Below are 14,066 nucleotides of genomic sequence, written 5' to 3' on the forward strand. Positions count from 1 at the left end.
GCCAGATACATGCCGCAGGCGCACAAAAACCTATTAAAAAGCAAAACGTTAGGCTCCAAACAGGCCGAAGACGTAGCCGCAGTTCCCCTTCGTCTCATTCGCATGTTTGTCTGACAACACGAGCTGCTGTTGCTGCTGCTGTTGCTGTTGAGGTTGCCTTCTGCTTAGATACAGATACACACATAGATATAAAGATACATTCGTAGACAGCGGTGCGACACTTAAATGCACGCTGTGCGGTAGTTAGTGTGGCGAAATGAAAAAATTACTAAAAACTAACGTAAAATATGGCACATGTTCCCTCCTCCTCTCGCTCTCTCTTTATCCCTCTCTCTCTCTTGCTTTCTTTGAATGTAGCTCCTTCTCTCAGAAGGGAGGGAAAACCTGTTGAACGCATGAAATTAACATACGCTGAGAAATAGTTTTTGACTCGGACTTGGAATATAAAGTTCGTATTTCGTTTAACTTCCTGGTAGCTCTCTGCTTCTCTTTCTCTCTCTCTCTCTGTGTGTGTTATTTTACTGTCTTTCTCTTTCTTTCAATGTTTGGGTTGGTGAATAACCATTAAGAATCATAATTGATTGTTTTTTGGTTTACGGGCAAACATAAATGAATCTTTTTCTTTTAGTTTTCCATCTTTTTTCTTCTGATAATAATACATCTAATTGCCCCTGCAGCCCTTTTTTTAAACTATTTGCATAATTTTTATACTTCTAAATATATGTTTTACAACTTCTTGACGTTCATTAAATCTAAATGATGTCGTAAAGTAAATTTGGCCTGTGGTAAAAATTGTAAAATGCGGGCTTTAATTCTGTATCAAGGTAATTGGTTCATTTACGTCTAAAATATGAAACATTGTTATAACGCAAAAAATAATCACAAAAAATAAGAAAATACTTATTTATAGCATATCTTTTTGACTCGTCTCCTTCATGTCAAGTGCAATAATTCGCAATTTAATGAATTCAATGAAATTGCCTTAAACATCGCAATTTCGCGATTTCGCGATTTCGCTTCCAATTCACAAGTTCATTGCCCAAATGCAGCCAGCGTGGAACCTTCAAATGTCAGAAAGATTTTTTGCAAAAATAGTCAGAGCAACCTTCAAGCTAAATTGACAATTCATGCTCGGGGCGGGGTCTCTCGCTTCCCCCCCTCCCGCCACCTATTGAAGTGCAGCAAATTTTGTTTATTTCCCGCTCACCTCGAGGCTTTTGCTGCTGCAGCCACCCACAATAAATCTTAATTTCTTATACGGAACTTCTTCGTCCCCTTCCCTCAAGTCTGTCGGCCAACAATTTCGAATGACACATCAAATTAAATATGTATAAATAAAAATGCAAATAAATAAAAAAGCCAAGCGTGCGCCACACAAACAACAACAATTAGCCAAAACAAATTTAATAAAATACAAAAACAGCAACAGAAACAAAATATTTGCCATACATTTAGCTAGCGGGCATGCATGTGGGTGTCAGGGTGAGTGGAAGTGGGAAGGGAAATAGCAAAAGCACTGCTAATGCGAATGGGAATACGAATGGGAATGGAACGGGGGATGTGTGTCAGTGTAAATACATCAGTGCGCATGCATGTGTGTGTGTGTGAGTGAGAGTGCTTCTCAGCGACTGAATGTTATTCACCTTGAGAGTGCTAAGCTCTTTGTGAACACATGCTTTTGTTGTTGTTGTATTCTTTGTCATCTTCTCAATGTTTAAAATATAAATAAAAGTGTACAAAAATAAATTGTAAGCTTGTTACAGTGACTAGCTTATTATTTATTGCGTTCAATCATCAATATGATAATACACAATTTTAGTTCAGATTCTGAACAATTTGAAAAGACTAATTATATTCTTATTATAATAATTAAGAACTAAACTTAATTCAAAATATTTATAATAATATGAATTAGTAATGAATAGTTTCAGCTTTTGTTTGGTGAGCTAACAAGAATAATAATTTAACATTTTCAATTAAAATTAATTTCTTTTCAAATTAGAATATCTGAACAATCATCTGAACAACTCTTTCAATATTAATTACATTTTTTATAATCTCAGTAATACTTAAAATAATAAACATCTTAAATGAATTTTCGATTTTAAAAAATCGTAATTTGTTAAATGTATGCAACTTTAATTTACGAAATTGAATTGATAAATTCATCATTCATTTAAAATGAATATTATGTGTTTTAAGATATTAAACACATTCAATTGTTGAGTTACCTCAAATCATTTTGTTAATTGATTATTTCTTTATCTAAGAAGTAAAGACAATTTTATTATTATGCTTAACATAATAAGTAATAGTAGAATGTTAGATTTTTGTTCAATGTGCATTTATGTCTTCGGTATTCGGTTGCTGCAATTCCCTTGATCAATTGATCATTCTGTTCAATCAGGTTCGACACAAACAAGTTTAATAAAAATGCAGAAATTATGTTCGTTCGAATTGTGAGTGTGGGCCATAAAATGGGACTATTCAGGTGTTAATTAGCTGTGTCATTGCTTGAATTAATTCCAACAATTTTTTGTTTGGCTAAACGAGCTGCAAAATAAAAACGAAGCGAAATCAATTAAAATAAATTTAGTCACTTCCCACATTAATTAATAACAAAAGAGCGAAAATGAAGTAAGCTAATTATGAATTCACTTTCAAAACCGAAAGCAACAGCAAAAAGAACCTAAAACCGAACTATGGAATGATAGAGTAACAACAACAGCAATGAGAACAACGACAACAATGAAGTCTGAAGACCATCGTAAACTTTCATTGAGACGACGACGCTATGACAATTGCCGAGCATCGAAGTTGTCGTTGTTGTAGTGTGTGGTCAAGTGTGTGACTGTGACAGCGATATAGTGAGAGCAGGGATGGGGCAAAGAAGGAGAGGAACTACTGTATTCAGAGTGGAACCGGCACTGACAAGTGCTAATGAACTACAACAGCAAAAGCAACAGCAAAACAGCAACAACTACAATGACGACGGGTGTTTCGTAATAATTGAACGGACTAGAGATAAGCGCAGGTGTGAGTGTGTGTGTGTGTGTATATATGTGCGTATGCGCTTGTGTGTTGTGTGTGCTTCTCTCTCATTCTCACTTGGGTATGTTAAAATATGCTAAACGATTCTAAGCTGCCCGCTCTTCTTTGCTCCACCTCTCTCTCTCTCATTCTCTCGTTTGTTTCTTTTTTGTTCTGGCCCCTTTTACTACTTCATATCTTCGCACTCTCTGCTTCCCACCCCACTTCATGAGCTGGCTCATTTAGGCAACGAAACTCGTATTGAGGTAGTCTTTTTGAATATTTAGCGCCAATGCGAAAGAGAAACAGCAACAGCATCAGAAATAGAAATAGAAATTTTGTTGGAGCAAATCACAAGCGGTGCTGCAACAACTACAACTGGGTATAACAACAACATCAATTGGTATAAATTTATGTATTTCTCGCAAAGATTTATTGATAGACAGCGCAGCAAATTTATGTAAACTGTTGACAGTTTTTTTTTCTCGATTTTTTCATCTACTTTTTATAGTGTCCGGGGACACACGAAGACGTGTGAAATAATTTCAAATGCTTGGCGAAAAAGAAACCTCTTTTTATTGGTTTCTCGATTTGCTCTGCATGGGAATTTGTTGGGCAGTTTGTTACAGTTTTTTTCTCTTTTACAACTTCTCTGTTGGTTTACAGGCAATAAATTAGTTTTATTATTAAAATACACAATTTGTGTTGTGATTAATAAGTTTTAAGAAAAATCTTGCTCCATATCTTTTAGAAAACAGATAAAGATAAAGTTTAAGTTAATAGTGTATTTCTTATTTATTAAATAAGGGAGTTAATAAAGATATAGATTATAGTTTTTGTGTTAAGTTGTCATAATAAAAAGAAATACAAGTAAATCTTAAATTTTTTGTGTAATACCAATATAATTCGATTTTCAATATTTTAAATTGAGTTGCAGTAATTCATCTGATTAAGTGACGATACATTGAATAATAATAATTTTAAAATATTAAATACTTTGAATTCTTACATTTTTAGTCATAATTAAATACTTAAGCAAATAGATAATGATCAATCGCTCATTAGGTTAATCACTTAAGAAATACATTTTGTATTTTACAGTAATGGGTATTTGCACTTCGATCAATCTATGAGGGAAGTAGTTCACGTTATTGCTGTTGCTAAGTGTTATAGCCTATAGAAGCTATAAGCAAAATCTATTGCATCCGCTAATTAACTGCTGATTGTGCTGAATTATGCAGATAAATAAGTTATAAATGAAAGGCAAATCAAAGAGGGAGGAAAGGGGAACGGGAAAGAAGGGAATACACGCAAAGTGCACAGGAAGCTATTAGTCATTTATGAAGAAGATTCTTCATTTGAAATGAAAAACATTTGTGAATGTTTAACGAATATGTGCGTTAAAATGCGCATGCATAAATACCAAAGTGAATAACGAACACGAAAATGAATATGGACATGAATATGAATATGAATGTGAGAGTAAGTAAATAACGCAAAATCAACAGCAAAGAATACAAAGGCAAAAAAAAAATGAAACATAACAAACGTTTGCATTTCCGGTTAATAAATGTAGAATGCGTCAAGCGCCGTTAATGGCCAAAGTGGCAACAGCGGCCCCCAGTAAAAAGAAGTGGCCAAAGTCCCCAGGGTAGCCAGTTTCAGATGCTAACAAACTTCCACTCCACCGCCATCCACTTCCCCCTTCCCGTTTAGCGCAGTCAGCTCGTATTCTCGGGAGTATTAGCTGCATTTATAAATATGCATAAGTTTGGTCAGAGGACTGGGGATGGGGGATGGGGTAGGGGGATGCGGCTCATAAAAATATATATGGAGAATAAAATGAAATCAAATGAAATTAGATAGCGAGTAGAATGCGGCAGCTGAAATTTATAACGACAACTCAACTAGGCTAAATTAAATTAATGGAAAGCAACGCAGCTAAGTAGAAAATGTTCGTACGTCTTTCCCTCTCTCTCTCTATCTCTCTCTCTCTGTGGATGGGGCTGCATTTCTACTCGCAGCTAGTTGCTTCCTAGTTAGTCCAGCATGCGAAAGTGAGGGGGAGAGAGAGATGGACGTACACAAAGTGCGGGAGAGGGATGAAGCTCTGGCTAATTATTCATTCATGACATGTTGAATGCACACAGGCCGGACGGACGCGACTGTTTGGGACAGACAAAGTTACCTCGTGCATGCATTCTCACACACACACACAAACACACGTGTACACAGACTCACACACGTACACAACACATATACAACACTGTCCCAAGCATTATTTACAAAGTTTTGCAGCACTTGAGTGTGTGCTAAAGTATCTGACAGACACACGCATGCCAACTTATCTGTATGTGTGTGTGTGTGTGTGTGTTTGTGTGCAGCGACAGTAGCTGTTGGAACTGAGCTAAGCGGCGTATGCAGGTCATCACCTTTGTTTGCACAAAAGTCAAGTGCGAATCACAATTGTTTAACTAGCAACAGTGTGGCCATATCGCTGAATATTTGGCATTTTGTAGCTGCTTAACAAAACCCTTTTTATATTCGAAAGCCAAATCTATTCAGCCAATGCTATTTATAAAATATTTTAGTTTTCAACTTCAGAACGTTAAAAATAAAAATATATAAATATTAATAAAACACAGTTTAAATATCTTTACAGATTATTACTAAATAGTAACTAAATAGTACTAATAGTAAAAGTGAGACTGTTTAAAATTCCAAAAAAAAAGACTATAGACCATTATTCGACATAAACAGATGAATCCCATGAAACGAAATATACGATTTTATACAGACAGAAGAATTTACAAAAACCTTTTAAATAATATAAATAAATAAAAACCATTTTTTTTTAAATATTATTTAGCTGTGACACACATAATCTATAAAAATTGGGTGATCTTTATCGTTATACATATTATATATACAATATGTATGTTTATATTATAAGAAATAAAACGAAGCAATTATGATTACTCTTCTATTATTTACAGAAATTCCAATATTACCTTTTACTATAATAGTAAATTATCAATTCGAAGCCATAGATTTTTATTATATGTAGATTCTTGTTAAATTTCTTCTTATTCAGATAGAAAACATGCCTTAAATAATTAATCCTACAAGAATAAGTTCCTTAGTTTAATACCTTAAAAAAACCTACAGAACATTTTCATAATTAGAACAGTTTTTGTAAAATTTAGGTAACATATAAAAAAGAATGTAAAATTCGGCAATAATTTTCATAAAGTAGCAATAAATATAAAATGCCTCAAAATACAATTGTTTCAATCGAGGTGGCAATGAATATTCTTATCAAATAATTTTTTTTATATTATTTTGTTTGTTTATTTAAATAGATACATATACTTATTTAAAAAACCAAAATGTAAATTAGTATTTTTTAATTGCCGAGTATCAGAATCGAAAACATTTGTCGATTACTTACACACCGAAATAGCATCTGATAAATGTGAACAAATTGATGGTATTTTGTGCTAAATGATTGTAATCAGTAAAAACGTATGTATGTATGTATATTTTGCCTGTATGAAACGTGAACAGCGTACTCGGCCATCAACCTGTGAGTGAACGTTCATCAGCGGGGCAAACAAAAGCCGCAGCACCGCTGGACAGCTTAAAACAAGTTGTGGCTTTGGCCAGAAGGAACGACGACCTGCAGTAGTAGCAACCTGCCCCCCAGTTCCCCTCCTCTTGGTGCCCCTTGCAGCTGCCCCTTTGGAGCCTGCTAATAGCTTGTGTTGCCGTCGCTACAAATTAACTTTGGCTCCGTGTTGCATTTTTGAGCTGCGACGTTGCTGTGCTGCAAATTACACTATTTTTCACTTGGCCGCCGTGTGAAATATGCAAAAAAGACATAGAGACAGAGAGAGAGAGAGAGAGAGAGAGAAAGAGTAAAAAGAGTTTAAAAAAAGCGGATGTTGCATGCGACTCGCTTTGGTTTTGACTTTGGCAGCTGAGAAAAACTCACACACAACGAGTTAACGCAGGAAATTTTGCAAACAGGAAGCAACTAAGAGAAGCAGAAGCAGAGTAAAGAAAACGAATTAAGTAAAAAACAGAGTCACAGTTTGTTCCTCACGAGGTGGCATCCAAAAGCAGGCAAAAGGATAAGAGCGCTTAAAGTCGCACATTTAGTGACAGTTTGTGGGATTTGCATGCGACATGCGGCAACACTGAGACATTGCAACACGGCGACGTTGACATGGCAAAGTTGTCATGATTAATGCGTGCCACAAGCTGCAAGCTGAAGTGGCAGCCAACAGATTTCCAAAGCTAGAGCCAGAGCCAAACTCTGAGTCAGAGACACCGCCAAACGCAGCAAGACAGTTGACACAAACTGGGTCAAAATGGGATGCGATTCTAAGCGAAGTTACTAGCAGCTGTCGAGTGCTTGCTTATCTTTGATGCCACATGTTGCAAGACCGATGAGGTGCAAGCAGCTCCACAACTCTCTCAGCTGCGCGGCAACAAGAAAGAAGAAACACTTGGCACTGCTCTGAATTTGTTAATGTACTTCTACAACAAGAATATTTTCACAATGTCGGAACAGGTTGAGTGAAATCCTTACTTAATCCTCAAATAGATTTTCAGCGTTGAAGCTGGTTGCTTTTGTAATTTATTTTCAAATAGACTTTTCGAAAAGAGTTCAGATGATAACTCAGATATTAATTAACAATTTTATTGATGAATTGAAAATAATGTTCTTAAAAACATTGACACATTAATCAAATTATCACTTTAGTTGTGTTAAAATTATTTGCATACTAATTTCATTACAAATAAACAAGTCTTTGCTAAAACACTTATGTAAATATATTTGTGATTGAGAAAAACTTATAGAATATAATTTAGCCATTTATTCGACAATAAAAGAAATATGTTACATAAATTCTCAAGAAATTCATGATAATAATTCATAAGAAAACAATAGTCGAGCAAGATATCCGCACCCATTTTAATAAGACCATATTCTAAAAGTATTTCGAAAATATACTGAAAAAATACTAAAATATAAGTAAGGCTATATTTGGTATAAAGATATTGTACTACATTCAAAATATACCACAGAGTAGAACATATACCAGATTGTCAGCTAAAATATATTTGATATTTAAGATACTATATAATATACATTATATAAAATGAAAGAAATTCTCCCATTCTTCTAAGCTACTAAAAATAAATATTTAATACGAAAATATAAATTTACGATTCTGAATTCTTGACAATCATTGAAGATATATAGTATGTACTATGTTTTATACCGAGTTTAATTGATATAATTAAAGAATCTATGCTGCGTTGTCCTTGTTCTTTTGCTATCTTGATCATTATTTAGATCAGATCTGCGAGCACAGTTGATGTTGCTATCAATTATTCCACGAGTTGGGAACCCTTTGCCTATAGCCTGTCTCTGTTATCGCTTGCATCGCTTGTCAACTTGCCACTCTACACACACACACATACACTTAGAAGCATGCGATTGGAGCGTAAGATGATACTTATTTAAAGGCAATTTGGTCGTCGCTTTAAAGGTTTCGTGCCTCATTACATTAGAGTCCGAGTTGCAGCAGCAGCAGCAGCAGCAGCAGCAACAGCGATTATCTGCGTATAGATGCAAAAGAGAGCCAGATACTCGTACATTTTGGCCGTGCCACGTTTAATGAGTTACGTACCGTGCCAACATTTGACATTTGCCAGTGCAGCACAAAAAACAGTAAATTAAATGCAGCAACAGCTACGAAAAAACACACACACACACACACACACACATGGCAAATAACAACAACAACGAGCGAAAAAAAAACGCCTGCTGTCAGTGCGTGTATCGAGTCTTGGTTTGAGTTTATAGCCGGGTTTTGCAGTTGCTTCGATGTCTGGTCACATGTTTGGGTTGCTGCGAGGCAGCAACAAAGTGGCAGAAATTGCATGCGATTGCCAGAGTTGCTGGCCCAACAGTAGGCTTCCGCTCCCCCTTACCCTTCACCCTTCACCGTTTCCCTCCCTTCAATTGCCACTTGCCATTCACAGCTCCACATTTCAGCTGTCCTACGGCATTTGCAATGTGTGCACAATTCGGCATACCCTGTAAATGCGTTGAAAAGGTAGTTCGATCTGTATGCTGAGATCATACGGAATAATGCATTCAATGTTAATGGTAAAAAAGAAAGAAAATTCGAAATAAATTTGAATTTGAAACACTTTATTTAAATCAAGTAAGAAATCTACATTCGAGTGTGCTAGACTGTGAGATACCCTCTACTGATTTTAAATAAAAGCAAAACAATGCGGTATTTATCTTAAAATATACCAAATTAATATGCCTCACCATTATTTATATTTGGTATATTTAAATACTATACTTGATATATTGATATTGTACTACAATTTAGAGTACAAAATATACAAGATTTTTAGCCAAAGCAATAATAGGTACATATGTACATCAAATATATGAAATATACCAAAATTAAGAACAATAGATTCACAAAAGTTATTCAACCACTTGGTAAAACCGATCTGCAAACTTTCTCTATTAAAAAATTGATATTTAAATTTTATATTTAATAGTTAACTGGATTCTATCTTCAAAGCTTCTTAACATTTCTCAGTTCCGTGAAACCTTTTCCTCTTTGTTATGTTAAATATCTTCTAAATATTTTTTCTTTCTCCATTTCTAATTATAAAACAACAGTAAAGAAGTACGTAGAGTTTATAAGAGATGCTTCGATCTCTTTTACAAATATCTATTTTTTTGTTCCAAACTTCTTCAAACTTTTAAAAATAAAATCGTGCACAGGGTATTTTGGAATCGATCATCCGCTACTAGAACATGCTGGCTATCTTTATTTTTATTTGTAATATATTATTTTTTTATTTACTAAAAGGCAGCACATTAAAATTTAAATTGCATTTCGCCTGACGCGTGTGCTTTTTTCCTTCTTTTTTGTACAATTTTATTTTTATGTGTTGCCACAAAAAAAAAAAAGAATTCTTTTTATTAATACAATGCAACAACGACAACGACAACGGCATCCACAACGAGGGGCAGCTACAAAATGCTAATCAGTTGGCAAGCGCATGAGAGCATATATAATTTTATATAGACTCCACACTCTCCCCCCCTTTCCCCCATATAATGTATTCCCCCCCCTCTCTTAAACTCTTAGAGAGTTGAGCTACTGGACTGCAACTGTTGCTGTTTATATTTATTTTTATTTGTTGCTGCTCTCGTCGTATTTGTTTGCATTAATCAAAGGCAAAGGTTCAATGAACGAAGACTTCATTCAATTCACTTTGCAGTCCGGTTTCAAAATCTGCCATCTAAATGAAATGAGTTTTTAATTAAAAATGCAATAAGATATTATATGTGCACACTCGCAAAAATTTGTAAATATAATTTCTCGTTGAGGGCGTGCCAGGCTAAAGTTACACAAGATGAGCAGCATGAGCCACAACAATGGTCTTCGACTTGTTACTATATAAATATTTATGTGTGTACTGAATAAAGTTGCATCCGTTAGATAATGGAGCAGCGGCAGAAGGAGTTTGCATTGAATTCCATTGTAATAATATTAAGTGTATTAAACGCTCGAGGGCCCATCAAAACAAACAGACAACAATCAAAAGCATTTGCCAAGGGACTTCACTCAAGTCCGAGTCACAAGCAAAATGCAAAAAGCAAAAGCAAACTCTTGTTTATTGCAATAATTTGGCCAAAGGGGCCCCAAAAAAAGGTTTCGAATTAAGCAAACAAGCATCTAAATGGACACCAAATGAACTTACCAGCTTAAACAGTACCTCACAAAAGTATGAGTACCAGCAAACTCAAAGCAACATCTTTGAGATGTACTAAACGGCCAGACACTTGTCACTTGTTGTCCAAAAGAGCTTGATTGCATTTAAGATGAATCTTAAATGGAAAATGTTGTTCCTCTTTAAATTATTTAAGTTCAATTATTGATGCAGTGTCGAAATTATTTGCTGTTATCATGTAAGAAAAGCTGAAATTTGTATTGATTTTTACACAGGTGAAAACTGTGAGTTTTGAAAGCTTAGCAAATGAAATGTATAAACTCATAATCATTTTTGACATAGCTTAATTTTATTAGTATTATATTTTATTTTTTTGGTGTGTACGATCAAGCCAAGACTTCAATACATATTGTCTATATATTTCATATATAGTTTTTCTTTCCATTATCACTTCTGTTTCTTTTTTCAATCATGTATTGGCCTATTGAAAAGACCCCGGCCTGATTCACAGATTGCGTCCCTAGAATCAAATTCTGATGATTTTCAGTTAGTCCTAAACCAGAAAAGGCGTGTGTATAAATTTGACATCTGTTCATTACTTCATAGGATCATTAGTTTGTGAGAAAACTATGTTATGTTACTATGTTAGGCCGGAAATATTTTATTTATAACGAAATTATAATTTTTCTGAATACTACATTTCATTGGCATATATACATGTGAATAAGTAAAATATAGTTTGGCCACACAGTTATTGTATAATTGTGGATCAGTCTGACGATTTTAGCATTGATTTTATCGATTGAAAGTCATCAAATATTTATAAATAAATAGATCTTAAAGATCAAATCTGAGTTACTTAATCTTTATGTTATAAGACTGTTTTAGTATACCTTTCAAAAAAGATAAGAAATTTACAATCTGGATTACATTTAATTTGAATCATAGACGAAAAATGTTTTTAAAATAATGTGGCCCGCTATTTTAAGTAAAGTTGTTGTATGATGACAATATTAATTGGAACTTCAAAATAAAACGCTTACTATTTGAAATATAGAGTTAAGTAAATATATATATATTTTCGATCCCTTAAGTACAAAACTCAAGTTTCGTCTTTATTTGTTTTTTTTTTTGATTCTTATAAATTTCTTTTTTCTTTTGACAGTCCTTTTCGCTTGTTTCATCACTATTTGTATGTACTTCCATATGTATAGTATCCCTTGTAGCTTACAATTCCTGTAGATAACCCTCGATTTTCAAACATGTGAAATACGCTGTCTGAATGTGTTTTTGCTGCGCTTCATCTCTTTCTCTCTACCTCTCCCCCTCTTCCTCTCACCTGCTTTCATATTAGATTAGCTCGCAATTGAGAAAGTGCATTAACTGTCTGTGCCACAGACTCCGCTCCAGTCCAAGTGGCTGAGCTTGTCAATAGGAAGCACATATTAACATCGACTGCAAACATCCTGCTGCCATCGTCCTGCTATTTTCTATTTACTTTCTTGCTTTCACTTAACAGCTGAATGCACTTGCCGTGTCCACAGTCATACCTCCCCCTCTCTGCCCCTCTCCGACATATCATATCCGTAGGCTTAGGCGTTGCCTTGTGTCCGCCTCTTGTTATCATTGCGCCCTTTGGCCCACACAGAAATCGGCCTGCGGCGTAGACAAACAAAGCAGAAGAAAAACTGCCTTTAATGTTTATCTTACAAATACAACAATTCGTTGCATGCCCCAATCAAGCAGCAAAGCAGGCACATACTATGTTTATTTTGATTTGTATCCACGTCCCCTTCCCTCCTACAACATTTGTCGGGAGCGGGGAGGGGGGCTATAACTAAAACTCTTCCATACATTACACTTATCAAGGGGGCTCCACATGCGGCGTGCTTCATAATTTTGTTTATTTAATTTTTATGTCATGTGCCGTTCGTCGCTCGTCAACCAAAGCGAGGGGTGAGAGAGTCGAGGGGGAGTCAAGGGTGAGACCAGGGAGGAGGAGGGGAGAGAACAGCATCTTCTCTGCTTTGGCTTCGCTCCTGGCATCAAGTTGTCATGCTTCAGTTGTTTGATTGCCTCTGCTCGCTTGCATTGGCCCCAGGCGGCGGCTCACCTCGTCGTTGTGTGCACCCCGCCCCCTCCTCCTCCTCCCTCCCTCTGCACACTCCACACTTCGTCTATCTTCTGGTTAGATTATATGCCGCGTATTCCCCAGCCAAATGCTTTGGCTTTGGCTTTAGCTTTGGCTGCTGCTTGTTATATCCACAAATACCTACTTACTAGACTCGGCTACGATAGACAATTTTATTTTCATTTTCTATTTGGGATTTTTTCTTCCTTATTTTCCTCGTTTTCTTCGCCTTTTTTCTTTTATTTTCTTTATCTTTTTTTTGACCATACTAGATATTGTATTTTTGTTGCTTTTTCTAATTTTAAAATCGTCTTCGAAATGTTGTCTGGCCCGGGTGGAAGCTTTGCCTTTGGCTTTCGCTCTCTCTGTCTTTCTCTCTTTCTCACTCTAGCTCCATCGATGTTGTTTACGGAAGTTTTTTATGTGCCCCCTTCTCTATGCCCTCTGCTGCTGTAGTTGTTGTCATACTCGAGTGCATTGCCATGTAGTCATCATTGTCATCATCATCATCAGCAAAAGCATCATCATCATCATCGTCTTACTTTGCCAACATCGTCGTCTGCGTTCTTGTATCTTTGTATCTTTTGCTGAGTTTTGAAGTCAACTTGTTGTGCAAGTCAATGTCGTTCTTGTGCCTCACTTTGTGTTGACTGCGGCAAACTTTAATTTAAAATCTATTAGACACAGACTCCAACACGAAAGTTGTTTCTGCTGACTTGGACGTTGTTGCTTCTGTTACTTTTGCTGCATCGTTTGCTATTAATTGATTTCCTTATTAAGTCGAGAGACCAAAAGTGCAGCGAGGCATCTTTTGACGCAGTTTTCGACTAATTAGAATGTGATTATAATTAGTCTGGCTCAAGTTGTAGTTAATCTTTTGACTTACCCCAAAAATTCTGGTTGCCATGCAAAAGACTCTTTCTCCATTTCCGTCAACTGCTTTTCCTCTGCTCTCTTCCGGCGACAGCTAAATCTCAGACTTTACTCTTAAGTATCTCGTCTGGTCAATCTGTCCGTCTGTCTGTCCGTCTGTCCGTCTGTCTGTCTGCGGTTGTCGCTCGTTGTAACAGCTCTTTGATTGTTGCCGTTTCAAAGTGAATCGGAAATGGGTACTCGGATTGTT

At 35.7% G+C, this 14,066-nt stretch overlaps 1 long non-coding RNA gene across 2 annotated transcripts; it reads right to left on the bottom strand.

Annotated features, from left to right (window-relative positions):
• Nucleotides 1–8,314: 8,314 nt before the first annotated feature.
• Nucleotides 8,315–11,143, bottom strand: LOC133840976 (uncharacterized). Of its 2 annotated transcripts, none has more exons than XR_009894237.1 (3): nucleotides 10,843–11,143; nucleotides 8,733–9,178; nucleotides 8,315–8,661 (listed from the first exon to the last, which is right to left on the bottom strand). It is a non-coding gene; the product is annotated as an uncharacterized LOC133840976 (long non-coding RNA). The 2 variants fall into 2 exon arrangements; XR_009894238.1 differs by having other exon boundaries at nucleotides 8,318–8,661; nucleotides 8,733–9,142.
• Nucleotides 11,144–14,066: the final 2,923 nt, after the last annotated feature.

Source organism: Drosophila sulfurigaster, chromosome 3 (assembly GCF_023558435.1).
Source record: "Drosophila sulfurigaster albostrigata strain 15112-1811.04 chromosome 3, ASM2355843v2, whole genome shotgun sequence".
In the NCBI taxonomy this organism is placed as follows: domain Eukaryota; kingdom Metazoa; phylum Arthropoda; class Insecta; order Diptera; family Drosophilidae; genus Drosophila; species Drosophila sulfurigaster.